Genomic DNA, 27,903 nt, shown 5'->3' on the forward strand with positions numbered 1-27,903 from the left:
CTCTTATGTCTCCTGCTTGGCAGGTGGGTTCTTTACCACTAGTGCCACCTGGGAAGCCCCCATAGTATCCATGTACCAATTTAATTAGGTGATGTTTAAATAGGATAGTTAGTTTTCAGATTTTGATATTACAAACACTAATGTCATAAATTTCTTTGTGCATGCTTCATTCTGAAGCAATGATCTCCTAAATGTACATTCCTGTAAGTAGGGCTGTCTGTGTGTTTATTGAAAATGCTCTGCTGTTTTTCAGAAGAGTTTGTTTATAAAGTCTGTTTTCCCAGAACTTTAGCAATTTTCTCTGTATGGAAAGATGCAAGAGTCTAGCTTAATGAAATCATTCCTTTGGGGACATACACGGTGGCCCAGTGGTTAAGACTCTGTGCTTTCACTGCAGGGGGGATGGGTTCCATTCCTGGTCAGGGAACTAATATCCCACATGCTGAAGATCCTGCATAACAAGCAGCAAAAAGAAAAAAGTCATTTCTTTGATATGCTCCTCAATTATATAGGGTCAGTATCCTGTTCTTTTCCATCCTGAATCCCTTCAGAGTCAGTTGAGGGCAGCTACAGAGGCTGGTGGTTTGACAGCAGGCAGCCTGTTTGTCTCCATCCTGAGTTCCCTCAGGGCACACCGGCAGGGTGGCTGCAGCGGCTTCCTGGCCGCAACACCCTCTGTTTACTGATACGCAGGCAGGAAGCATCCTTTTTATACACCTGCCCACACCACACAGGAGCATTTCTGCCTTGATTTGTTGCTTTCCTATCTCTTTTTCCTCCTGAGGTAGGAGAAGCAGGACTTGAAGGATGCAGAGAAGGTTGGAGAAGCGGAAGCCCAAAGACTGAAGGGGAGAGTGGGGCCAGAGGATGCTGAAGAGGTAGCAAGTTATGAGCAAGTTATGTCTGTGCATGTACATGCGTTGGAACACATGTGTGGGTACCTCAGTGCTTTTGGTACGTGCATTGTTAGTGTGCTGGTTCTCAAAGTGCGGCCCCCTGGGGGTGGAGTGCAGTGCTCTGTTTTAAGAAGTCCTCCTGCTGGTTGCAAAGCCTGCTTATACTCTCGAACCCCTCCTACAGGATGAGTTTATCTGAACACACCTGTGTGCACCAGGCTTTGGGATATTTGACTTGCAGGTGGAGATTTGCATGTAGACATCCTGGCAGCAGGAAGCTCACTCCATCTCTCTTGACTTTGTCCTCTTCTGAGCACTCCCAAGTCTAGGGCAGGCACTCTGGGGGCACTCAGCAGATCTCAGATAATGACAGTAATGACAGCAGCCAGATGCCTCTCCACCCAAGTGCCTATTTCTTACCAGTCTCTGGATAGAACGGCCACAAGCCACCCTTCTTTGATCACAAACAGAAATCTAATCTCAACAGTGCAGGAAGCGGGAAGTTTGCAATGGGAGAGCCAGAGAGATGGCCTGTTGGGAGTGGAAAAAATTCTCCCAGCACTTCCCCTAAACAGGTTGCTGGGACAAAGAAAGCGATTTCCTGCCTATCCCTGGCTAAAGACTCTTCCTGCAGAGAGCAACAGAAAGGGCTGGGGTGGGGGAGGGGGGACAGGGCCTCGGCCCAATACGGGGCAGGGGTCAGGGTGGAGGGTGGCTGGTGGTTGTGAGAAGGTGTCCTTCTGTCATGGATAATGCATTGTGGAGACCTGGGGAGCTGGGGCTCCTCATGGGGAGAAGGGGCCAGGAGTGCAGAACCCCTGAAGGCTATGAGCTAAGGTTGCATCTTCACCAAACAAATCCCAAACAAATATTTGCTTTGCACCTGGATTTGGGTCCTGGCTCTGCGACTGATCAACTGAGCAACTTTGGGAAGGTTGCTTCATTCTTTAGGTTCATGTTAGATAATTAGCATAGGGAAAAGGAGTTCAGAATGCAGAATGGTGGTGGCTAAAAGATAAGGAAGAGAAAAGCCGGTGAAAATCGAACAAAGGAAGGTCCGAGGACCCGCGTGAGGACCTCAGGTAAAACAAATAACGCTCCTGGCTGGCCCAATTTACATAGGACAGGCCCAGGGAGAGAAAACATAAAAAGAGGAGCCTGAGCTAGCTCGCTCGCGTGGGCTCTCTCTCTCACGCGCACGCGCTGGGGCACTCTTCTCTTCGCGTCTCTGGGTCGACATGCCCTCACGCCTTGAAGATGGATTTTCCTGCTATCTTCTAAATAAAATAGAGCTGTAACACTGATTAGTCTAAGAGCTATAACATGGTCCGCTCGAGACCTGAGAGCTATACCATGGTCTGTCCAAGACCCGAGAGCTGTGACATGCCGAGGGCTTTAATGTCCGTCACTCCAGATCTTTGTTGTGGATGAGACATAACCTAGGAACATACACTCCCGTGACAGTTCAGTTTCCTTGTCTGAGAAACGGTGACAAAAATAGTATCTGTGTTGCAAGGCTGTTGTGTGGATTAAATGAGGGTGAGAGAGGAGAGAGATGGGCTCCAGGCTAGACATTGACAATAGACCCCTGTTCACACTTCTTGAGGAAGAAAGAGATAGGCTCCAGGTTGGACACTTACTACCAGCCTCCTGTTTACATTTCCTGAGGCAAGAGACAAGTGGGCTCCACGCTCTATATTTATGACCAGTCTCCTGACTGCACTCTGCTACAGAAACAACCGGAATAGGCTAAATAGCCGGACACTGGACACTTTCTGGCAGGAACAGAAAGGGACTAAGCCCTGTTTAAAACATGTAGAGGTCACAAATTTCCCATCCTTGGGACAAGAGACACTACACACGTGCAGAAAGACTCCATGGGGTCAAAAAGGCCAAGGGTGCCAGACCATAGTGAAGGAGGAAACAGACAGAGCTGGACTGCATCTTAGGCCAGGCTGCGAACATTAGGCTACACGCAAGGTCACCCTCCCAATGGACTCTGAACTTTGTGCCGGGTGTCTATAGAAATGGCATACCAATGGAAAACCAGACCCCCAGATGGAAGAGCCTCAGGACTTGTACTTGGACTCTCTGTCACCTAAAAGAATATGCTAATTATCTCTGTAACAGAACAAAGTCATAAATTCCATCATGTTTATCGGGCTATGACCACAGGCCTATTGATAAATGTCCACTGTTCAACTATCTAGGCTTATGACACATGAACCATGGGTTAATTGTGATCATATCTCTCTTTTACCTTGTCCAGACTAGTTTCAAGGAATTTGGGAAGGTGAGTTTGAGCAAGTACACTTAGGGTATATAAGGTTTTCACAAAAAGTGGTTGGGGTCCTTGGTTAAGAGGAGACTCTGCCTTGGGCCCGCCGGTTTAATAAACTAGGCTCCACTATCTGCATTGTTCTTCTGAGTGAGTTTGCTTCCCGGAACACATGGTTACAACAATAGTAAGTCTCGCCATCCCCCTCCACACACCCAGATGCCCTTGTACTGAAATCCATCTTGGCTGAGGATACGTGCACACCCAGGAGAGGGTCCTGAGACACATTAGCTATGGGGTCAAAGAAAGACAGTTGGCCAAGAGGAAAACAAAGATCTGGAAGACTGCCCTTGAAAAAGGATTTAAACTTCCCAAAGATGCGACTCTCTTTACTCTCTTGCTGAGTTCGCCCGTGTGTCTTTCTATATGTATTGTGCTTTTCTAATAAACCCTTTCCTTTCCGTTATACCTTCTATATCCTTGTTACATTTTTCCTCTCAAGGCAGATGAGGACTGGGGATTTAGACTCTAACTGTTGGTCCCTGGTGTAGTGGTTAAGATTCCAGGTTTCCACCCAGGTGACCAGAGTTCAATTCCTGGCCAGGGAACTAAGGTCTCACTTTCAGCTGCCGCTCACCCCTGCATGTGTCAGAAATGAAGAGGACGTATGTGAACCCATCAGTGCCGTGCTAGGCCTGTGGTAGAGGCTCAGTTAACATTGGCTGTTGGTATTTGTATTACCTCCCGAAGGCTCTCCAGAGACCAGAAAAAGGCATTCAGTTCTCTCGGTCACTCCCCAAACCAACTTGATGAGTTAAATTGGATGGATCAGTGGTCCTCCAGATAGGGGTGGTGGTGTCCCTCCTGGAACACCCAGTTCCCTGGCCATCTGCAGAGATATACAGGTCAGAGCAGTGCGCGTCCCTCCGACCCTACAGTCACTGCTGTCTTATGTCTTTGCACCTGCTAGGACTTTTTGTCTCAGTGATCTGCTACAGGGTAGAGTTCACTGCAAAGAGGGTCAGGAAAATGGGGATTGGTAACCCCTGGCACTTGAGGCTGCTGTGTGGGAAGGAGTAGGACGTGCCTAGTTCCCTGCCTGGTACGCCCCAGGTCTGAGAGAGGTGTCAGTTAAGGTTCTCTGGTAGAGCTGGTCGAAGTGTGCTTGGTCAGTACAGGAAAGTCAAGAGACCAACGTTTATTGAGCAGCTGTCATCACCAGGCACTGTGGCAGATATTTTATACATATTTTCCCTACCAATCTTCATAATAACCCCATAGAATAGAGTCCATCAATAATACATCTTCAGGGACTTCTCTGGTGGTCCAATGGTTAAGACTCTGCCTCCCAGTGCATGGGGTGTGGGCCTGATCCCTGGTTGGGAAGCTATGATCCCACATACTTTCGTGGCCAAAAAACCATAACATAAAACGAAGCAATATGGTAACAAATTCAATAAAGATTTTAAAAATGATCCACATTAAAAAAAAATCTTAAAAAAAAAAGACCCTCACAAGTGAGGAAATTGGTGCTCGAAGTTAACGAGCTTGCTTAAGACCAATAACAGCACTCAGTTCTTATTAGTGATTATCCATGCTTATTCTGTGGCAACCCACTCCAGTACTCTTGCCTGGAAAATCCCATGGACTGAGGAGCCTGGTGGGCTGCAGTCCATGGGGTCGCTAAGAGTCGGGCATGACTGAGCGACTTCACTTTCACTTTTCACTTTCCTGCATTGGAGAAGGAAATGGCAACCCACTCCAGTGTTCTTGCCTGGAGAATCCCAGGGACGGCAGAACCTGGTGGGCTGCCATCTCTGGGGTCGCACAGAGTCGGACACGACTGAAGCGACTTGGCAGCAGCAGCATGCTTATTCTGCAACCAGTTCATGGTCTTCCAGAAGAACCTGTTCTTTGGCATGGAACCTGCAGACGCATTATGGATCTCCCTGCTGAGCAGGAATTATTTGCCAAGGAAGTACATTTACCAGTCTCGCTCTTTTGGTCACTCTGACCCTAGGGGAGTCCATCCCTCTACCCAGCACTGACCTCTTCTGCATGTGTGTGTGTGCTAAGTTACTTCAGTCGTGTCTGGCTCTTCTTGACCCCTATGGACCATAGCCCGCCAGGCTCCTCTGTCCATGGATTCTCCAGGCAAGAATACTGGAGTGGGTTGCCATGCCCTCCTCCAGGGGAATCTTCCCGACCCAGGGATCGAACCCAAGTCTCGTGCATTGCAGGGGGATTCTTTACCACTAGCTTCACCTGGAAAGCCCTGACCTGTCCTACTACAGGTAAAATCCCTTCTCTCGTTAAATCCTGGTCAAGGGCAGTGGGGAACATTTAAATTGTGTGCTCCACGGCCAACAGTTCTTAGGAAAGAATGGGAAATTGAAAAGAAACATCAGTTGCGTGGTGTCTCTGAGCCTCCCCTAATGATGAAGGGGAGGGCTGGACTTTCATTGGAGAAAGGGGCTGAAAACAGAAGCCTGACACCAAATTCAGAAGGCCTCAGCCTCATTGATTCAGCTCCTGGAGCTGGTCCTCTCCCAGGCCCTGCTCAATTTTCTTATCAGCACAGCGGAGCCAGGCTGGGGGCTCAGAAAGTCTGTGTCCAGTCCTCCTGCTTGGGCACCAGCCAGTCAGTCCTCTCTCTCCTCTGCTGGTGGAGGAACCAGATAAGAAAAACAGGCTCCACATGGAAACTTACAAACCCCCGTGCCTTCCTGGCAGTACTGCTGACTCTGCCAAGTGCGTTCGTCTGCACCTCCCTCACATCTCTTTTTCAACCTCTGAGCCTCAGCCTCCTCTTTTCCCACCCCAACTCCATACGAGTTCTTCCAGCAAGACATCCTTGATTAGTTCTACTTCTTATTCTGATCCTTCTCTTGGAGGATTTTGGTATTTCCACTTTAACTGGGATGTTAATAATTGGCATTCATAAATACACAGCTTAGTTAATATTTTTAAATAGTTTCCTTGCCTTTAGGAAAGTGTGAGTTTTCTCATCTCCTCAGGACCCTAGAACCCCTAGAGATGGGTTGGGCAAGGGAAGAAGGATATGCCAGTACTCAGGAGACCTTACTCTGGTCCCCACTAGACCACTAACAAGCTCTGTGACTTTGAGTCAGTCAGATCCTCTCTCTGGGCCTTTGGGTCCCAATTTACAAAATGTTTTCTGAGGTCTCATCCCTCCCAAATATTCCATGGCCTTGTTTCCTTTGACTCTCCTCCTGTGTCAAGTTCAGGGCTCTCCGCTGGGAAATCCCTTATGCCCTGTTTCTTCAAGACTCCGCCTTCCTAAGGCTGTCTGATCTCTCTCACCTTGTGTCTCTGGCCTGGCTTCCTGAAGCTTCGACCCACTGAGTCTGTGAGTCATGGGTGAAGTGCCATGGGAGGAGTTAGGGGGAGACCCCGCTCTCTTTCTCAGTGCCAGGGAGGGTCTGTAAAGATGCTGATGCCCAGGTTGCAGCCCTGGAGAATCTGATCCATGGGTTTGTTGGGGGAGGAGGGGCAGTCATCTTGTTTTAGTCATCTATGGCTACAAAACAATATGCTCCCAAATTTTCTGTTCACTTGCTTATTTATTATTATTTTAATGCATGGAAGACCCACATTTCCTGGACCGAGAACCAGCATGTTGGGTGTCATGTATTTTCTGCAATGGTTGTGACCTGAAACTTAAAGAACCATCTACCTTTCGGGGAAGAATTTCTGAATTTTCATCACCAACCACTTCTCCTTGGATACCATCATGAAACACCTGTTTGCCAATTGGAGCAGTCCTTTAATTTGATGCACCTTTGGATCCAGATGAAATATTAAATTGCCTTCCTTTTCCATCAAGGCTATGGTTTTTACACTATCATCGGCATTGCAAGTGTTCTATAAACGATATGGCAGGATGTGCACCAAATTTTCTGTTTAAAACAACAACGATTTCATTTTCTCATGATCTGAGGAGCAGGAATTCTGGCAGGGCCCCCACTCAGAGGTCTGTGGTCAGGGTCACTCAAGGGGCTGCTTTCAGCTGGGAGCTCAGCTAGGCTAGGCATGTCCACGTGGTGTCTCTCTCTCCCTCCTGGGTAGTCTGACTTCTTCCAAGACAGTAGGCTTCCAAGAGGTGGCCTTCTAAATATTTAAGGCAGAAGTTGCAGATCTCTTAAGGCCCCATCTGTAAAGTTAGTTCATCGGTGTAGTTCTGCCTCTTGCTATTGCTCAGACCAAACCACAGAGCCAGCCCACACTGAAAGGGGGAGAAAAGAGACCCCACTTCTCAGTGGGACGAGTGACCAAGGTTTACTACAGATGAGCCTGTGGGATGGGAGGGGCCATCTTTGGAAACATCTTTGGAAAATTTACCATAATTTTAAAAATAGTCTCCAGATGTATTTGCTGGGCCAAACACCTGTGAACCATGTCTCAGGGAGCCTGCTTTCATCTCTCCCTTTCTCCTTGCTGTCAGACAAGAAACAACTTCAGACTGCCTCACAGTGCCTACGTGGGGACTAATTATGTTGGGTAGTGGTTTTTCTCTGTTAATTTCATTCCCGTTTTTTGCATTCAACAAATACCGATTATACAGCAATTATAGGGCTTCTCGGGTGGCAGAGTGGTAAAGAATCCACCTGCCAATGCAGGAGATGCAAGAGATGTGAGTTCAATCCCTGGGTCAGAAAGATCCCCTGGAGAGGGTAACGGCAACATACGCCAGTATTCTTGCCTGGGAAATGATATGTACAGAGAAGCCGGGTGGGCTACCATCCATGGGGCTGCAAAGAGTCAGACACGATTGAACATACACATGTACACGCACACACATCCCGATTATATTGGCTAGTGGGGGAGAGGGTTAAAAACATAGGCACCACGTAAGAGTAAACAACTTAGTTTATTCCCTGGGTGAAATCATTGCAACCCTTCTTCTGATTCTGAAAAAGAAAGTTCTGAGTTAAACTTAGGAAGACAGTTGTGCACTCTCTTTTTAACAAGGTGCCGGGAAGGAGTTGTGTGCCAAGGGCTATATAAATGTTTACTGTTAGAATAAACGGTCAGAATGGGGAGCATTTTATACCCATCACCTCCCACTAACTACATCTAAGCTTCCATACCAGGCCTGAAAAATGAAAATCAATAGAGATAATGCTTTAAAAGGTAGACATCAAACACGCCTCTGGTCTGAGAGGCAATTACATGAACAGCATCATCAAAGAGACAAGTGAATTACAGGAGGGTTGAGAGGGATGGAGCTTTCGATGGATGCAGGAGTCCATCATAAACAGAAAGGCAGCGGCTCTATGACCACAAGTGGCCAGGATGCCAGGCCTCTGGCTACTACTGGGTCCCCTTTGGGAGAATGTAGGTTGTTGATAGGTACCCGAGTTTGCCCTGTGTGGAAGCTCCTCTGCCCTCATGGCAGTCAGTCTGCAGGCTTTACGTGAGACTTCCTTATACAGAAGTTCAACAATCTGCCAGCCCTAAATCATTTTTACTTTTTTTCCCCTAAACTCCAGCTCAGGCTTTGGGGTGGAGGTGACGTTGGGGCTGCACAAAATACTAAATGGATTCAGAACAGTCTTACTTGCCTGGCAAATGTGTCTGGGCTAGTGGGTTATCGCCTATTTGCAAAGCTGGTTTATAGACCGAATGGAGATGCCTGCTCTGTCCCTAGGGTTCTTCCTGGCCCCCAAACTCAGCTGCAGCCTCTGTTCTGAGCCCGATCCAGTGGGTTGGAAGACAGTGTATGATGATAAACAGGTGTCTCTCGCCTGAAAGCTGGCTCCAGGCACTCAGAGAGGGGCAGAGAGTTCAGATGCCTGCTTACGCTAACAGGCTGTCAGTTCCTCTGTGCATAGGGAAAACAGAAACGCGAAGCTATTCTGGTCTTGTCTAGGGAGCCGTTATGTACTGAATTTCCGACATCATTATATCCAAAGGGCAACATCACTCAGTTTTTTCCCATTTGTATTCACTAGGAAAAGACAAATGGGTGTATCTTTGCAGAGTGGAAAGGCTGGGGGGTGGGAAGGAGTGATCATGTGCTCCAATTTGAATAACCAGCAGCTCTGAAAGAAGTGTGCTCATAATTAGAGATCAGCACCTTAAGGTGATGTTACATGCTTCCCAGACAAGTTTAAGTTAATCAGGCAGCAGTCTAAGTTTTCCAGACTAATGGGACTGAGATGAATTTTTCACTTGGAAACAAATCGCATCCATGCTTTGGCATGCCTTGTTTCCTGACATATGTCATAGTTTTCCTGTGGGAAGATAGGGAGAGATTTTATTTTAGACTTCCCCCGCCCTGACTGCCTTTGCTTTTCTTCCTTTTCCAAAAATCAAGATCTGGATAAAGATACCGAAGGAAAGGGACCATGCAGGATCCACTCCAAGAAGAGAGATGCTGAGATTTGTGTTTCTGATATGCTGGCATGCTTATCAGGTGTGTGCCCGTGGGGTTGTGAGTGGCAGGCAGAGGTCTTCTAGGGGAGGAAGGCTTGTGCTGAATTTCTTCTCTCTCATGATTAAAGGCTTCTCTCCCCACTTGTATCCCTTAGGATTGTGTTTCTGCATGGAACAGAAAGCCAGCTACAGTCAGTGTATGTACTGGGGGCAGGGCGGGGCTGCCACCTCTAATAGAGGTGAGGAGAGCCGCTGACAGCCTCCAGCAGTCCCACCCTTTGAAGGCTCCAGCCTAGGGCCAGGGAGGGCCAGAGCTTACAGAGGAGGGGAGGCCTGGCCTTTACAAACTTCCCCCCATCCCATCCTCCTGTCTTCATCTTTTAAAACACTCAGTCTGGAAAAAAAAAAATTATGTACTAGAAGCTGAGTTTTCTCATGTAACAGGAACTTTGGAATTAGGTTATTCAGACATTGCTGATGGCTCCTTCTAGCTTCCTTTCTTTCTAGTCTGCTATCCTGAGTCGGAGACTTTTTTTTCTTCACAGTTGCAAGATGGCTGTGTTATGCCCAAGTTGCGAAATCTCCCAATGACCATCAGGGAGCCAATATCCGATGCAAAAGCAAGAGAGTTTTATTACCAAGCTCGAGCTGAGGCTCCCACTGTTACCGACGCAGCGGCTATAGGGAGGAGCCCCGAGTTTTGGGTTACATTGCTTATATAGGGAATATTCAGGTAAAGGGGGATTTTCAGGCTGAAGGACATCCGATTGGTTACCTTCTTCTATAGGGTTGTGTGTGGATTCCTGACTGGTTTTTACTTTCAAGGTAAATCACAAGTTCCTGAACGTAAAGTCAGGAGGTTTAACCTGAGGGCCGGTTGGCTCGTGAGCAGTGGGGCAAGGTTGGGTAATATCTAAAGTCTAAGTCTGTTTGCCTGGAACCTTTACAAAATGGAGTTCTTTTACAAGATGGAGTAGCTTAGGCTACTCCCTTCCCCCCTTCTCAAGGACCCAAGACAGACACAATCATGGGTCTGTGGTTAGCTTTATATTGTCCTTCACCAGGGGTGGATTTGGTAGGGCTGCATATTGGGACCTAAGCATCATGAGCTGCACCATGTTGATGTGGCCTTTGATAAAGTTTATTAACTTATTTAGTAGACACGGTCCGAAGGTGAATAGCAAGAGTGAAATGATCAGGGGCCCAGCCAGAGAAGATATGAGGGTTGTGAGCCAGGGAGAGGAACTGAACCAGGATTCAAACCAACTCTGAGACTTTTCCCTTTCTCTGTTTCTCTGATTCAGCCCCTCTCTTATTTTGGCCAGAGATTCCCTGAGTACCCCTGAGTGGTCCACGTGGAAGCAGCACGCTTCTCCTAGCGCGGCGCATAGACCTCCTTGTTGGAGAAAAACCAGGTCTAGCCCTCTTCTGTTTTGTAGTACTACTTCTGCCAGGGAACTCAAATATTCTTGAAGGTGACTAACTGAGCTTTCTATTCACTCGACATCAAGATCAATGGCTGCCCTTAGGCTGGAATAGTGTTGATTTTGTAGCAGTAAAGAAGATATTCCGGTTGCTGCCCCGGCTGCTCTCAACCCCAACAAGACTGTGAGGGTTAAAGTCGTAACTGGTTCTCTTTTGACTCTGTGAGAGTCTCCCAGTCGTTGAAGGAATTCATCATTAGAGTGATAGAATAATCGGGGGACGAATAGTACTAACACACAGAAGTCTTTTGAGTCCTTTAACACTTGCCCATGTATACAAGGTCCTAGGCCTGTGGAACATGCCCACCAATTTTCTTGGGGAGGTATTAGGTATTCAGTTGTTTCTACAGAGTCTGTGGTATTGCAGAAGTGCCGGTAGGCTTGGGGAACATCACCTATACGAGGCCCTGTCCTGTCACTCTTCGGAGGGTTAATCTTGCGTCCCCTCTCTGCTGCCAGCAGCAGGCCCTGTGGTCTTTTGTTTGGATGTAATTTCCCAGGACAGCTATGCCTTCATAATAAGGGGGTTTGATGTCATAACATAACCAGCAACCATCGGTTGGGTCTGGACGGGTGGAGTCCAGGACCCAATAGGCACTAACTGTCATGTCAAGTAACAGGTCTTGATCGTCTTTAACATTGGGCTGATCATCTTTGACATCAGGCTGATCATCTTTGACATCGGGTTCTGTAAAGTTGATCTGAGGAGGGTTGTTTGTGTTGGTAAGGCTGGGCTCAGAAGGCGCCCGGGTAGGTTCTCGGGGCACTAAGACAGGAGTATGCCCTATGCCTTGGCTTGGGCCTGTCTGGATGGGTTGTACTTTCAGCTTAATAGTGAATAATAATCCATTATCATACCCAGATTGATATAGCCGGAGGCCCCGAGATTGTCCCGCCTCCCAACTAGGGGACCTCTTTCCTTTAGTTGAGAATTTAAGTCTAACTGGGTTACAAAGAAACCCTACACAGGGGCCTGCAATGAGAGATCCCCCTCCAACGTCTTCCAGTCAGAGTCAGTCCAGCGGGCCCTGGGACATGACTCAAAGTGATCAAGTCTCCTCTAGTAGGGGGTTCCCAGTCGATAGTCTCAGTAGACTTGCACCCCCAAACGGCACAGTAAAATTTATCTGCACCCCCACAGTTATTAACTATCGCCCGGTTTCATCTTCCCCCGGGGCACACGTAGAGGGCAGTGTCCTGCAAGGCTGCCCGTTGAATGGGGTGGCTGCATCCAGGTCCTGAGTTGGTAGGGGGTCGGGTATTACAGTGATTAACGCCGGCCCCGCATTCTGGTTTTCCTGGCTTTTTTACTTCCCAGTCACCGATGTCCCAAGATCCTGCAGCCAGAAGACAAAGGTCAAATTCTAAATCCGGCCACCAAGTGTTTTTAGGATAGATGGCCAAGGTATAGTTAATTACTTCCCCGGCAGTTGCACTCAGAATGATCCAAGTCAAATTCATGGGTTGATGAGGATTAGTGGCAACACTAAGCTGTAGGGACAACAGCACAAACAGTACTTTTACTGTCTCTGTAGCTTTAGTTTGAGTGGGTTGGTTTTGTCCAGTTTGGTCTTCCATTGGGGGAGGAATTCTTCTCCTAAGGTGAACAGGTCCGCAGGCCGTACGTGGGTGTAGTGAACCCAAGCGGAGACACCGTCAACCTTGAGAGCAGTAGGTGTTGTCAAGACGACTAGGAAAGGCCCCTTCCACCTGGCCTCTAGGGTCTCTTGATGATGACGGCACACGTACACCCAATCTCCTGGCTGGTAGCAGTGGGATTCAGGTGGAGGGCCTGATTCATATAATGCCTTAAGCCTCTTCCATGTGCCCCTGTGGGAGTACTGTAAGGACCGGAGACAAAAAAGTAATCTTTGATCATCTATCTCTTTTAGTACCTCTATTTTTAGATTAGGAATTATTGGGGGAGGTATCCCATTCATAATTTCGAAGCGTGTAAGTCCCAGTTGGTAGGGGGAGTTTCGTACCCGGTATAGGGCAGAGGGGAGGAGAGCCACCCAGTCCCCGCCAGTCTCAGCAACTAGTTTTGTTAATGTTTCTTTAAGAGTTCTATTCATCCTTTCTACCTGTCCTGAGCTCTGAGGTCTGTAAGCGCAATGCAGCTTTCCATGCAGTCCCCAAGGCCCGGGCTACCCCCTGGCTTACCTGCGATACGAAGGCTGGCCCATTGTCTGACCCCACCTGTGCAGGAAACCCGAACCGCGGCAAGATATCTTCAGTCAGCTTTTTGGCCACCACCTGTGCTGTCTCTCTCTTGGTGGGGAAAGCTTCTACCCACCCTGAAAAGGTATCTATGAACACCAGCAGATATTTATATCCGTATTTACCTGGTTTTACCTCAGTAAAGTCCACCTCCCAGTAGGCTCCTGGCTGGCTCCCGCGTTCTCTAGGTCCTTGGTTGGTCGGATGAGGGACAGCGTTAGTGAGCTGGCAGGCATTGCAGTTTAATACTATACCTTCTATCATTGACCTGACGTTCTTCATGGTAATCTTGGCATGTCAAATCGGGTCCTGCATCTTGCGGGTTCCCAGGTGAGTGGCGTGGTGCGTCTTTAGCAACACCTGCTTTCCTAGTTCTTCGGGGAGGATTAGGGAGCTGTCCGCTGCCCTCCACCACCCGGCCAGTTGTTGAGTCATAGGCAGACTTTTTATCCAGTCCAAGTCTTTTGGTGAGTAGTTGGGTAGAGCTGGCAGTATGGGGCTCCCGGGGTCGGGCAATTGAAGGGTGGCTTCTATCATGGTGCCCTGGGCGGCCTCTCGGGCTGCTCTGTCTGCCTAATTGTTTCCCTTTGAGGTCAGGGTGTCTGACTTCTGGTGTCCCGGGCAGTGTATTATGGCTAGTTTTTTAGGCAGCCATAATGCCGAGAGGAGGGCTTTTATTTCTTCTTTATATTTGATGGTTTTACCCTCCGCCGTGAGGAGGCCTCTCTCTCTGTAGATGGCTCCGTGTATATGGGCAGTAGCAAAGGCGAATCGGCTATCGGTAATGATGTCAAGTTTTTTGTCCTTTCCCAACTGCAGGGCTTTTGTTAGGGCGATTCGTTCAGCCCTTTGAGCTGAAGTGCCCGGAGGTAGCACTTCCGCCCACACGATTTGGGTTTCTGTGGTTATGGCTGCTCCTGCGTACCTGAGCCCATCCCTGGGAGGAAACTGCTTCCATCTGTATACCAGGTAACTTCAGCATCCGCTAGAGGGCGGTCTTGCAAGTCCTCTCGCGTTCCATGTACCTGGGGTAGTATGTCACCGCAGTCATGGACTGGGGCTTCCAAATCCGGGTTAGGAAGCAGTGCAGCCGGATTGAGAGCAGTAGGCTGCAGAAAGATGATTCTGGAGGGGTTTAGCAGTAGTCCCTGATAGTGGGTCGCTGAGCGTTGCTGATCCACCCATCTGGGGGTTGTTTTAGTATGCCTTCAATGGCGTGGGGGGCGGTGATATGCAACTCTTGCCCCAGTGTCAGTTTATCTGCATCCTTGACCATTAGGGCCACTGCTGCAATCATGCGGAGGCATGGGGGCCAGCCTGACGCCACGGGGTCTAGGTGTTTAGACAAGTAAGCCGCCGGCCGCGTCTAAGGTCCCAAGTGTTGTATCAGTAACCCCTTTGCCACTCCTTGTTTTTCATCTACGTACAGGAGAAAGGGTTTTGTAACGTCAGGCAACCCTAGGGCGGGGGCTGACAGCAGGGCGGTTTTAATAGTCTTGAAAGATGTCTCCATCCGCTCTGTCCAATTGAAAGGTGTGGTATTTTTTGTGGCTTCCTATAAGGGTTTAGCCAGTTCTGCATGATTTGGGATCCAGAGATGGCAGAACCCAGCGGACCCTAAAAATTCTCTTACCCTCCGAGGTGAGTCTGGGGTAGGGACTCTGAGTATCGTCTCCTTCTGTGCCTCTGACAGCCATCTCTGCCCTTCCCTTAATACATATCCTAGGTAGGTGACCTCTGGCTGGCATATCTGAGCCTTTTTGGCTGAGGCTCGGTACCCTAATCTTCCAAGGGTCTGCAATAGTTCTCGGGCGCCCATAAGGCAAGTCTGTTGATCTTTTGCTGCAATTAAGAGGTCATCTACATATTGTAACAAGGTGAGTTGGGGATGTTGTTTTCTGAACTCACCCAGATCCTCATGGAAATCCTCATCGAAGATGGTGGGAGAATTTTTAAAGCCCTATGGCAGCCGGGTCCAGGTCAGCTGGCTGTTGATTCCTTCTTCCGGGTCTGACCATTCAAAAGCAAAAAGGTCCTGGCTCTTGGGTGCCAGGGGAAGGCTGAAGAAAGTGTCCTTCAAATCCAAGACCGTGTACCAGTGATGGTCCGGTGGGATGGAGCTCAGGAGATTGTAAGGGTTTGGCACAGTGGGGTGAATATCTAATACCCGGTGGTTGACCTCTCGTAAATCCTGCACTGGCCGATAGTCACAAGAATTTGGTTTTGTGACAGGGAGCAGGGGGGTGTTCCAAGCCTACTGGCAGGGTCTCAAGATTTTCCTGGCTAGGAGCCTGCGAATATGGGGGGTGATCCCCTGTTGGGCCTCTAGGGTCATGCGGTATTGTCTGACCCGGACCGGGTCAGCCCCTGGCTTGAGTTCTATGTACACAGAAGGGCAGTGTCTGGCGAAGCCGGTTCCCCCTGTTTCGGCCCATGCCTCGGGGAATTCATCTAGCCATTTTTGAATGTCCACCGGGGGCGATGTAGGTTTCTGGTGCAACCGATATTCATCTTCTAATTGAACTGTCAGTACCTGAATCGGTCTGCCCAACTGGTCAAGTATTTTAGTTTCTCCCGGGAGGAAGTGAATCTGGGCCCCCATTTTGGTTAACAGGTCTCTTCCCAACAGTGGGAAGGGACATTCCGGAATGACCATGAAGAGTGGGATACCCGGCCCGCACCTAAGTCCACTGATCTTCGGTTAGTCCGTTGGTATTGTTTCATTCCAGTGGCCCCCTGCCCCCAAGAGGTCTTTCCGGCCAGCTTTCCCTGGGGCTTCAGCAAAACCGAATATTGAGCCCCCGTATCGACAAGGAAGTCAACTGGGGTCCCCTCCACTCTTAGGGTTACCCTGGGTTTGGGGAGGGGCACCGAACCCCGTCCCCCCTAATCGATCAGCTCTCCGACGGCCAGGATGGGGTCTTTTGTGGCCCCTTCTTTGTCTTTTTGGGACATTCTCTAGCCCAATGTCCCTCTTCTTTACAATAGGCACATTGGTTTTTTCCCAGTGTTGGTCGCGTACTGGGGCGGCTTTTACCTTCAGTGGCCAGCCGACGCAGCTGGCGTTCCCTTTTTTCCGAGTCAGAACTGTGGCAGCCAGCAGGATGCGCACCATTTTACGGGTATGGTGGTCGGCCACTTCGGCTTGCTTTTCTTTGGGGGTTTCGCGGGTGTTGTAGACCTTTTCTGCCACTGTTATTAGATCCTGGATACTCTTTTCGGCCAGGCGTTCTAATTTTTGGAGCTTCTTTCTAATGTCGGGAGCCGCCTGGTTGACAAAGTGCATCATTAAAGCAGCCTGGGTGCCTTCCTCTTCTGGGTCCATGGGGGTGTATTGTCTAAAGGCTTCCATTAGCCTTTCCAGGAAGGCTGCTGGACTTTTGGTGGGGCCCTGCTGAACATTTTGTACTCTAGCTAATTTAGTAGGTTTTCTTGCAGCGGCCTTAAGCCCCCCCAAGAGAGTCTGGCGGTAGACCCGGAGCCTCTCCTTACCTCGTGCCGTGTTGTAGTCCCAATCAGGTCGTGATAAAGGAAAAGAGAGGTTAATTTCATCTATATTAGTGGTGGGTTCCCCATTTATTCCTGGGACCCTTTTCCAGGCCTCATTCTGTATTCTCTCTATCTCTTCTGTGGTGAAGATGTTGTGCCCAAGTCACGAAATCTCCCAATGACCACCAGGGAGCCGGTATCCGATGCAAAAGCAAGAGAGTTTTTATTACCAAGCTTGAGCTGGGGCTCCCACCAGCACTGACGCAGCGGCTATAGGGAGGGAGCCCCGAGTTTTGGGTTACACTGCTTTTATAGGGAATATTCAGGTGAAAGGGTAACAAAAAGGGGTGTTCAGGCTGAAGGACTACTGATTGGTTACCCTCTTCTATAGGGTCGTGTGTGGATCTCTGACTGATTTTTTTTTCACTTACACAAGGAATCATTATTTCACAAAGGTAAATCATCACTTCCAAGGTAAATCACAAATGTAAATCATCACTTCCAAGGTAAATCACAAATGTAAATCATCACTTCCAAGGTAAATCACAAATGTAAATCATTACTTCCAAGGTAAATCACAAATGTAAATCATTACTTCCAAGGTAAATCACAGATCCTTGAACTTAAAGTCAGGCGGTTTATCTTAAGGGCTGATTGGCTCGTGCATAGCGGGGCAAGTTTAGGCGATATCCAAAGTCTAAGTCTGTTTGCCCGGTACCTTTGCAAAAATGGAATTATTTTACAAGATGGAATTCTTTCTGTAGCTCAGGCTCTACAAAGAGAATCTGGAGAAATTGTTGGCAGTCGTCCCAGGTGGGCTGATGAGTAAAAAGCACAGTCTCCAGAAGGTTAGTTAGATCTCTAGGGTTATCTGAAAACTTAGCATTTTGGGATCTCCAGTTATATAGGTCACTACTAGAAAAGGGCCAGTATTGATGAGGTTGGTTTCCACCTTCATCAGGGGGACCGGCCACTCGTAAGGGGAGGGCAATTGTCGAGTCTGCCGGTCCCTCCTGGGGTAGGGCTCGCCTGTGGCGAGTATTTTGTGTGGGTCCCCCACCCTATATTTCGCCCCTGGGTAACGGGATAACGGGGGCCGGTGGTGATTCGGGGAGTTGGTAAGGAGGAGGAAAGAGAAGTTCTTCTGTGCCTCCCTGCAAGATGGGATATGGTGGCACCATTAGTCCAGTTTCCTTGGGTTTCTTCAGTTTCTCTCCCACCCGTGTCACCAACACCTGAGTGGTAGAAAGTTCCTGTTGAGGCAAGAAAGATGTTACCCAAGGAGGGCGGTGCACTATGATATTTTCCCACACTATGATATAGGGGACTTGGTCAGGGTGTCCGATCCGCAGTCGGAAGATGATGTCTCGGACTTGGTGCACAGTTTCCATGTCAAACGTGCCTTCTGAAGGCCAGCCCACATGGAATGATGGCCATTCTGTGCTGCAAAAAGTAATGTTTATTTTTCTTAATTTCTACACTGAGGTCATGAGCGCGCATCTTGACCTCTTTAAAATGCTCAGTCATCAGAGATAGAGGAGTAGGGCTAGATTGACGTTGCCCCATCGTTCCTGGATCAGTCAGATGTTGGTAAATTAACACAAACAATACAGACAGCCACACAGACAGACAGAGAGACAGGAGAAATACATGTCCGGGAGTCCAGAGGCAAAACTGAAAGCAGGACAACAGCCTTTGGCTGTTCAGCAGGGGCGACCCGCTATCGTCTACAGAAAACAGGGGCACTCCGTCCCCTCCGAGGGGGTCGGGGACGTCTCCCAACGACCCCCGCCGGTGACCCGTCGGCACGTCCACCTGAGTCATATACCGGTCTCAGAAAATAGGCCATGTCAGAAATGAAAAGAAAAGCAGAAAAAAACTTACCAGTTACAGATAACTCTCCGGATCGGTCTTCCCGTGGAGCCGATGGGAGATCCCAGACGAGCCCCCAAATGTTATGCCCAAGTCGCGAAATCTCCCAATGACAACCAGGGAGCCGATATCCGATGCAAAAGCAAGAGAGTTTTTATTACCAAGCTCGAGCTGGGGCTCCCACTGTTACCGACGCAGTGCCTAAGGAGAGGAGCCCTGAGTTTTGGGTTACACTGCTATTATAGGGAATATTCAGGTAAAAGGGTAAAAGGGGGTGTTCAGGCTGAAGGACAACTAATTGGTTACCTTCTTCTATAGGGTTGTGTGTGGATTCCTGATTGGTTTTTACTTTCAAGGTAAATCACAAGTTCCTGAACGTAAAGTCAGGAGGTTTAATCTAAGGGCCGATTGGCTCGTGAGCAGTGGGGCAAGGTTGGGTAATATCCAAAGTCTAAGTCTGTTTGCCCGGAACCTTTACAAAATGGAGTTCTTTTACAAGATGGAGTAGCTTAGGCTCTCCAGGCGTAGGCCTAACTAGCAGAGCAGAAGTCTCTCTCTACCTGATCTAAGTTGGGGTTTTCCACATCTGAAACCAGCTTCTACCCTTGTAGTAACAGCAATTTAGTTAGCCCCTCTCAGAGATGAAATAGACAAGGGCCAAACCGGAGACCTAACAGGATGGTCATCTCTGGTCCCCGGAAACAGAAGGCAACATTTGGGGTGAGGGTTGCAGGGTTTGTGACCCTTTCTGATTGGTTGGTGGTGAGGCAACAGAGCTGTGCTCCAGGAATCTTGTGTTCAGTCTGAAGTTACCATCTTCCACCTGGGTGAGGGGCTCAAAGACATTGTTATGCATATTTCTTTGAGTAGGAACCAGGACTCTGTCTGGAGGCTGTACCAACCTTTGATTGTTTCTGTTTTTGTATCCCCTCCCTTTCCTGATTAGTAATTGTTTGAATCCACGATTTGGAATTCAGGGAAGGTCAAGGAGGCTGAACACAGTCTATATCCTACAGATAAGAAATGGAGAACACAGAACAGATCTGTACTCCAGAGCCCCACAGAGTCCTGCTCAGTTTTAATTTTAGGGAACTAGGCAGCTATGACTGTGATAACTTCCTGTCAAAATGGGGCATAGAACTGCCCCAGCTTGGAGTATAGACACTGAATTGGAAGTATTTCTGAGTTCCAAGTTCTAGATCTGAGTCTTGTATGACTAAAATCCTAATCCCTTGGTCTGCCATTTTGGTGTAACAAACCCAATTAGAAGTAGTTGGAGGAGTGATAACTGGAATTTAGTAGACAAAATAAGTCTCATTTCTTTTTAGAAGAATAGGCCTGAAACCCAGTCTGGACCTGGCACTTCAGGGAGACTTGTAGCCATGTAGCCAGTTGCCTAGTTTTATAAAAAGTAAGGTTACTAGCTCCCAGCAGACATTGTTTTGAAAATGGTGGCATCCAAGCCTGACACGACTCAGAAAACTCAAGTGTTTAGCAATACAAGGTCTAATCTGAAAGTACACCCATAGCATGACCTAGTTATTTCCCAGGATATCTGAACCATAGCTACTCTATTTTGACTTTTAATTGTAAACTGTTCCTTAATAGCCAAAGCAGATTTCACCATTAATGATGTCAGTGTTTCTCTAGGTATGAGAAAATTCAAGAATTGGGACTCATAAAATCTTCTCCTGAAAAGATCTAACTATCTGAAGGCCTGTTCTGCCAGTTTTTCCCAGAGCACAGAGTGCCTCATTCCTGATTTTCACCCTGAACTCCTTTCAGGGGCATTGAAAGTCGGCAGTTGCAGCGGCCATGATTTAATCTTTGTAGATGTAGATGGCGAATGTCAGTCTTCAGTTGGCAGAGCCCCTTTTTGCTCATAAACTTGACCATGATTTTGAAGGGGGCATTTCATGACCATTTTATCCCATGGTGCTAAGAATGTCCAATCTCAGGTTTGGCAAAGATTCTGTTGACAGGCCACTCAATGTGCTGTTACTGGACTAGGCCATAAAACAGTATCCAAAATTCTCTGGACCACCTATCCTACTAGCTTCTTGGTCCAGGAAAATATTCCCTCTTGTTGCTTCTTGCCATATCTAGAGTTACACTGTTACCATCATCGATTTCATATAGGACTATTCTATTAGAGGCCTCACACACATATTTGACAGTGTAAGAAACAGCAGTTTTGTAAAACAGGTGAAATACAAATAACATAGCCAGCAGTATTAGTAAAGTCACAAGTAAGACTTATGTTAAGAACTTCCATTAGATGTAGCCCAGTATATCTTCAGGTCTTCTGACTGAGTCTGCCCTGTAGAATCTTTATCTTCCAGGGAAATTATATATTGGCACCATCTATAAGGCACATAGCCCAGTTTTCTAGTGTACTAGACTGATTATCTTTAGTATAATTCAATTTTTTAAAATTTTTATTTATTTATTTCCAACACAGAGGAGACTTTAAACCTAAATTACTATAGCCTGATGTTATCTATATAAATCCATCCCATAATTGTGGGAGATTTTCCTCTCCTTTGTGGAAACTTTTCTTGTTCTGATTGAGCTTGGGTAATAGAAAAAAGCTCAAATTTATAGCCAGAGTCAGAGCAGGCATTATTAATTGGCCCGGTGAGGGGATCCTATCTAGTAATATCACAGTGACCTGAATATGACTATAATTTTTAAGTAAATTTTCTCAGGGCCAACCAGTTAGAGTCTGGTAGTAGAGAAATTTACCAAGGTAACCCAGAACTAGACACAGGTAATTGGCCACAAACCCAACAATTGGATTGATTTTTAAAACTAGCATAGAATCAGGCCTATGATAGAAAAGCATTTGACTTATATGCAAAGGTCTAAGAAGTCAAGAAAACATAAATGATGATACGAATCGGGTCCAGCATCTCGGGGAAGCTGTCTCCCTCTGTTGTCGTCATCGTCTTCTCATCCTGGTGTAGTGTAGTTTCTCCTGATAAAAAAAGTCCTTCCATCCATGTTGGAGACAGTCCCTTAAATTATATCTTTTTCCAGTCCTGGTTGCAGGTCATGAGGCATCTGATCTTCATCCAAAGATAGATTACTGAGATAAGCTTCAGAAACAAACTTAGGGTGTTCTTCAAGAATTCAATTAAGTTTTACATTAATATCACATAACACAGCAAAGAACTAAGAGATGAGTCTTACTAGATGCAGACCTCCATTAACAAACTGGTATTTAACATTTTGAAATATCTTTTTCTCCTTAAAGTTACCCTTATTTTTATTAAATATAACCAAAGTAAGGCTAGTTTGTTTGCAAAATAGGTCTGTTCTCACTAATTTTGGTCTGATGATTTTTGTAACCATAATTGATTATAGGCTTTTTATTTTGCTGAAACATTTATAGAGTCTCAGACTGAACTTTTAAAATAAAACAGGACTGAGAAACTCACACCAAAGTCTTATCACAGATTTTGCCTAACAAATCTAGGTGAATTCTTCCCTTTTTAAGGTCTCAAAAATTTCTTGAGATTTTTGTACCCATGAGATAACCTTCCTAACTCATTTGATAAACTTACTGGAAACCTAAGAACTTCCAATTTTGGGAGGAGTCAGATAGAAAATATAATTGTTTTGTTTATAATGTTTAATTTTACCAAAGTATTGTCATAATTAGTTTGAGAGGAAGATTTTCCCTACTCCCTGAAAACATAAGATTCAAACCCATAATTTTTCAGATAGAAACCATAAAAATTATAAGCATATTCGCTGGTTCATTCATTCCTTTTGTTAACTTCTGTGAAGTCATCAGGTTTTCCATTAAAATACCAGGACATATCAGAATGTTAAAAACTCCATATAATTTCTAGGATACCTGTATTAGTAATGTTACCATACAGTATAACATGAGCAGATTTATTACTCATTTGATAATCTTTTCCATGTAATTTAACCAACCAAATAAACACAGTTTAATATCTCTCTTTGGGATGTTCCAGGGGCCCTCTGAAGCACTCCAAAGTTAGCTAGAGATCAAAAGAACTTCAAAAGAGTTCTATTTAGGAATCTTTATCAAAAAGATCAATTAAAAGGGTTTAGAACATTTGGTCAGATTTTAAGTTACGCCAATCTGGAGAGACTATTTTAGACGGATATTTCTAAAGAAGAATTATTCTTAATAGAGTTTATATAAAAGCTCATATCTCATTTACATTTTTTAGAAGTTTTTTTCACTTGAGGTAATTTCCTTGTTGACAAACTTGTAACAGATATAATATTTAACTTATATTAAACCTAGGTACAATGAAAATATTCTACTTAACGTTAATTACTCTAAGACATGTCTATATTAGATAGGTCAACAAACAAACATTAATATCAGGTATTTAACATTGAATATTTCCCAGTTCACATGAATCTGGAATTTATTGTTTAATTTAGAATTACTTGATTTGTAAGCGCTTACCTTTTTTCAAGCCAAATAAATAGAGCTCATATACAAATTAACCTCAAAAATATTACCCAGAGACAGAGACATACCAAGACTTTTTTAGACAGACACCGTGCAAGAGCTAGCTAGCTTCAAGTCTTTTTTTCCTTTTAATTTCTACACTGAGGTCATGAGCGCGCATCTTGACCTCCTCAAAATTATCAGTAACCAAGGATAGAGATGTGGGGCTAGAATGGCATTGCCCCATCGTCCCTGGATCAGTCAGATGTTGGTAAATTAACACAGACAATACGAACAGCCACACAGACAGACAGAGAGACAGGAGAAATACACCTCTGGGAGTCCAGAGGCAAAACCGAAAGACGACGGCCTCCAGCCATTCAGCGGGAACAACCCGCTATCGTCTACAGAAAACAGGGGCACTCCGTCCCCCCACGCCGGGGTTGGGGATGTCTCCCAATGACCCCCACCGGTGACCCGTCAGCACATCCGCCTGAGTCATATACCGGTTTCAGAAAATAGGCCTTGTCAGAAATGAAAAGAAAGACAGAAAAATGCTTACCGGCTGCAGATGATTCTCCGGATCGGTCTTCCCGTGGAGCCAGTGGGAGATCCCGGAGGAGCCCCCAAATGTTATGCCCAAGTCGCGAAATCTCCCAATGACCACCAGGGAGCCAATATCCGATGCAAAAGCAAGAGGGTTTTTATTACCAAGCTTGAGCTGGGACTCCCACCGTTACCAATGCAGCGGCTATAGGGAGGAGCCCCGAGTTTTGGGTTACGTTGCTTATATAGGGAATATTCAGGTAAAGGGGGATTTTCAGGCTGAAGGACATCCGATTGTTACCTTCTTCTATAGGGTTGTGTGTGGATTCCTGATTGGTTTTTACTTTCAAGGTAAATCACAAGTTCCTGAACGTAAAGTCAGGAGGTTTAATCTGAGGGCCGATTGGCTCGTGGGCAGTGGGGCAAGGTTGGGTAGTATCCAAAGTCTAAGTCTTTTTGCCCGGAATTTTACAAAATGGAGTTCTTTTACAAGATGGAGTAGCTTAGGCTCTCCAGCTGCTTCACCTCCAGGCATCACACTCATGTTTCTGAGTGAAAAAGGACAAGATATAGAAAACAAACTTCTGGTCACCAAAGGTGAAAGCGGGAGAGGGATAAATTAGGAGCTTGAGATTAACAGATACACACTTTGTTGTTCAGTCACTCAGTCGTGTCCGACTCTTTGTGACCCCATGGACTGCAGCACACCAGGCCTCCCTGTCCTTCACCATCTCCTGGAGTTTGCTCAAACTCATGTCCATTGAGTCGGTGATACCATCCAACCAAATCGTCCTCTGTCATCCCCTTCTCCTGCATTCAATCTTTCCCAGCATCAGGGTCTTTTGTAATGAGTTGGGTCTTCCCATCAGGTGGCCAAAGCATTGGAGCTTCAGTTTCAGCATCAATCCTCTACCAGATAAAGAACAAGGTGCTACTGAGAGCACAGAGAACTACATTCAATATCTTGTAATAAATTATAATGGACAAGAATCTGAAAAAGCATATATATGTCTATATATGTATATGTATACACACAGACACAGACACACACACACACACACACTTGCATGCTCAGTTGCTTCAGCCGTGTCTGACTCTTTTTGACCTATGGACTATAGCTCACCAGGCTCCTCTGTCCATGGGCTTCTCCAGGCAAGAACACTGGAGTGGGTTGCTGTGCCCTCCTCCAGGGGATCTTCCTGATCCAGGAGCCAGGTTCTTTACCCACTGAGCCACCTGGGAAGCCATATATATATACACATACATATACGTTGTATCTCCTTGGTGATGGACAGGGAGGCCTGGCGTGTTGTGATTCATGGGGTTGCAAAGAGTCAGACACAACTGAGCGACTGAACTGAACTGACACATATACGTACACGTATATGTATAACTGAATCACTTTGCTGTATGCCAGAAAGTAACATAATATTATGAATCAACTATAGTCTACTTTAGAAAAAAGAAAGAGGAGGGGAAGAAGAAGCAGGAAGATGAGGAAGAAGAAAGAGAACAGAAGAAGGAACAAACGGAAAAAACCGAAGGGCAAAAGGGACATATTACTGTGTCTCTCCTAGAATTCTTCCTCACTGTAACTCTGTTCCCATCTCCTTGGCCCAAACTGGATCATATGAATGCCCTTAGTTATTGAAAAATCAGCAGTTTAAACTGAACAAGGACTTTCCTGGTGGTGCAGTGGATTAACAGTCTGTCTGCCAACGCAGGGGACATGGGTTTGATCCCTGGTCCAGGAGGATTCCATATGCTGTGGAGCAACTAGAGCCATGTACCACAACTCTACTGAGCCCGTGCTCTTGAAAGGTTGTTGCTGAATTAAAACGCCAGGATTTCTGGCCCCCGGAGGAGAAGAATTTAATTTGGGGCCAGAGACGAGGCTTGATCGCTCAGAGCTTTTGTGTAACAAAGTTTTATTAAAGTAGAAAGGAGATAGAGAAAGCTTTTGACATAGGCATCAGAAGGGGGCAGAAAGAGTACCCCCCTGCTAGTCTTTAGCTGGATGTTATATAGTCATCAGCAGTCAGTTAATGAAAGAAAGGAATGCCTCAAAACTTAGAATGGCACCAGGCCCCTCACCCATAAGATGTATTTTGGGATAATCCTGGCTCCAGATGGTTCATCTTGGGCCATAAAAGGATTAACTTGAATCTTGAAGAAGGGCAGAGCACCATATAAATAGTGTCATTTATATAGATTAGAGGAACAATATCGGAGTATAACATATTGGTTTATCAAGTAGGTTTTGAGCCAAAAGGCGGAACCGACTTGAAGACAGAGTTTGGGGTAAATGTATAGTATATTGGTATAGCTTAAGATAAAGATTTTCATAAGAAAAAGGCAATGGTTAACTTCAGGTGAAACCAGGTGTCATGGCAACACAGAATTTTAAGAGAAACCTCCTTTTAAATTTGTATAGAGAAGGAAAAAAAATATCGCTAGTCTGTTTATTCCTGCCGCTTAAGGGAGATAAAAATGTCTGACACTTGCAGGCTATTTTTTCCCTTTGGAGACCCCTGGCCTTCCTGCCTGTTACCCTCTCACTTTAGGGTCTGTGAGCCCCAATTACTGAGCCTGCGTGCTGCAACTACTGAGGCCTGCCCACCCAGAGTCTGTGCTCTGTAACAAGGGAAACCACCACAATAGGCTCGCACACCCCAACAAAGAGTGGCCCCACTCGCTACAACTAAAGAAAAGCCTGTGTAAAGCAGCAAAGATCCAATACAGCCAAAAATAATGAATAAAAAATAAACCAAACATGTTGCAACTGATTTAGGAAAAAGTTCTGATAGAAGGGAAAAGGAAGACATGGATAGAGGAGCCTGGCAGGCTATAGTCCAGGGTCACAAGGAGTTGGGCGCGACTGAAGCGACTCAGCAGCAGCAGCAGACCTGGTCTGCAAAGCCAGCGGTGTCTGCCATCCTCTGCAGTTTCTACTGCTCCATCCACAGTCAGTGAAGTCCTGCTTTTCAACCCCAATGTCATGTCAGGGTTACCTGTTCCTCCTCTCCTGACAGTCTGGCCTCCTCTCCTCTGCCTGCGGCCTCACCAGCACTAGCTTCCTTACCCGCTTCATCTTGGGATGAGAGAACAAAGGAAAGGCATCTCACAGGTGTGGTCTGGGCCCAGGGTACCAGTGCTCAGGGAACCAGTTCTGAAAGGTTGTTGCCTGGGAGAGAGATCACAGAAGAAAGTGTTCAAAATGCATCTGGAGAGGTGGGCGAGGGTAGGATCATGTAGGATCTTGTGAGGTGTAATTCACCTAAATTTATTCTAAGTGGGTCACCATGCAAGACAGTGGGGTGTGTAAATGGAGTAGGGTGGCTGGCTGATCTCAAGGAGTTCCCATTCTACCAGGGCCTCGTGCCTGTGTGTGCCGTCGTGTCTGATTCTTTGCGACCCCATGGACTATAGCCCGCCAGGCTCCTCTGTCTGGGAGATTTTCCAGCAAGAATACTGGAGTAGGTTGCCACGTCCTCCTCCAGGGGATCTTCCTGACCCAGGGATCAAACTGGCGTTTCCTTATTGGCAGGTGGCACACATGAAATTAAACACAGGAAAATTCAGATTACGGTATGTACACGCACAGATGCAGAGACAAGGCAGTTCATGGCAGCATGGACAAGACAGCTTTAATTTCAATAAGGTGATATTCGAATTTCACTTTGCATGGTAGATGCGATTCATGTAAGTAGAGAAGGGAGGGACAGGATGTCTTAAGCAGAGAAGATTATATGGACAAAAATTTAGGGGCAGGCAAGCTGTGAATGGCCCTGTTGGTCTGGGGAACAGCATTTGCCAGGATAGAGGTGACCAGAGCCATAAAATGGGGAGGCAGGGCAGAGAATGGGTCAGGAGATGAAGCAGAAAAGGTAGGTGGGTGTCGGGTGGTAAAGGCTGAATGCTGGATTTTAAGCAGCTGGATTTTGTAGAGAATCGGAGTCTAGGAAGGTTTGAATCACATCAGTGTTGTAGAAACTAACTTCCAAACAAGAGTTAGCATAAGGGTGGGGAGACTGAGGCGGAGGCACCAATGGGAGGCTGGCATCGTGGAGCCTGACCTAGAACAGAAGCAGTGGGGGGAGAGGCATAGGGATGGCGCACACTTTTCCAGATGAATAACAGTGTTGGAGCAGTGCCGTTTCCAAAGTCAAGGAAAAGCAGGGAAGGAGAGTCAGCCCGGGAGGTGGGGGGAGGGGGGAAGGGGGGGTCAGATGATGGATCCAGTGTGAGTACTGCTGAGCCCCTGGAGATAACTCCTCTGGG

At 46.7% G+C, this 27,903-nt stretch overlaps 1 pseudogene; it reads right to left on the bottom strand.

The window, feature by feature from the left end:
* LOC102181520 lies at positions 12,578 to 16,602 on the bottom strand (annotated as a pseudogene).

This window comes from Capra hircus, chromosome 15 (assembly GCF_001704415.2).
Source record: "Capra hircus breed San Clemente chromosome 15, ASM170441v1, whole genome shotgun sequence".
Taxonomy (NCBI): Eukaryota; Metazoa; Chordata; class Mammalia; order Artiodactyla; family Bovidae; genus Capra; species Capra hircus.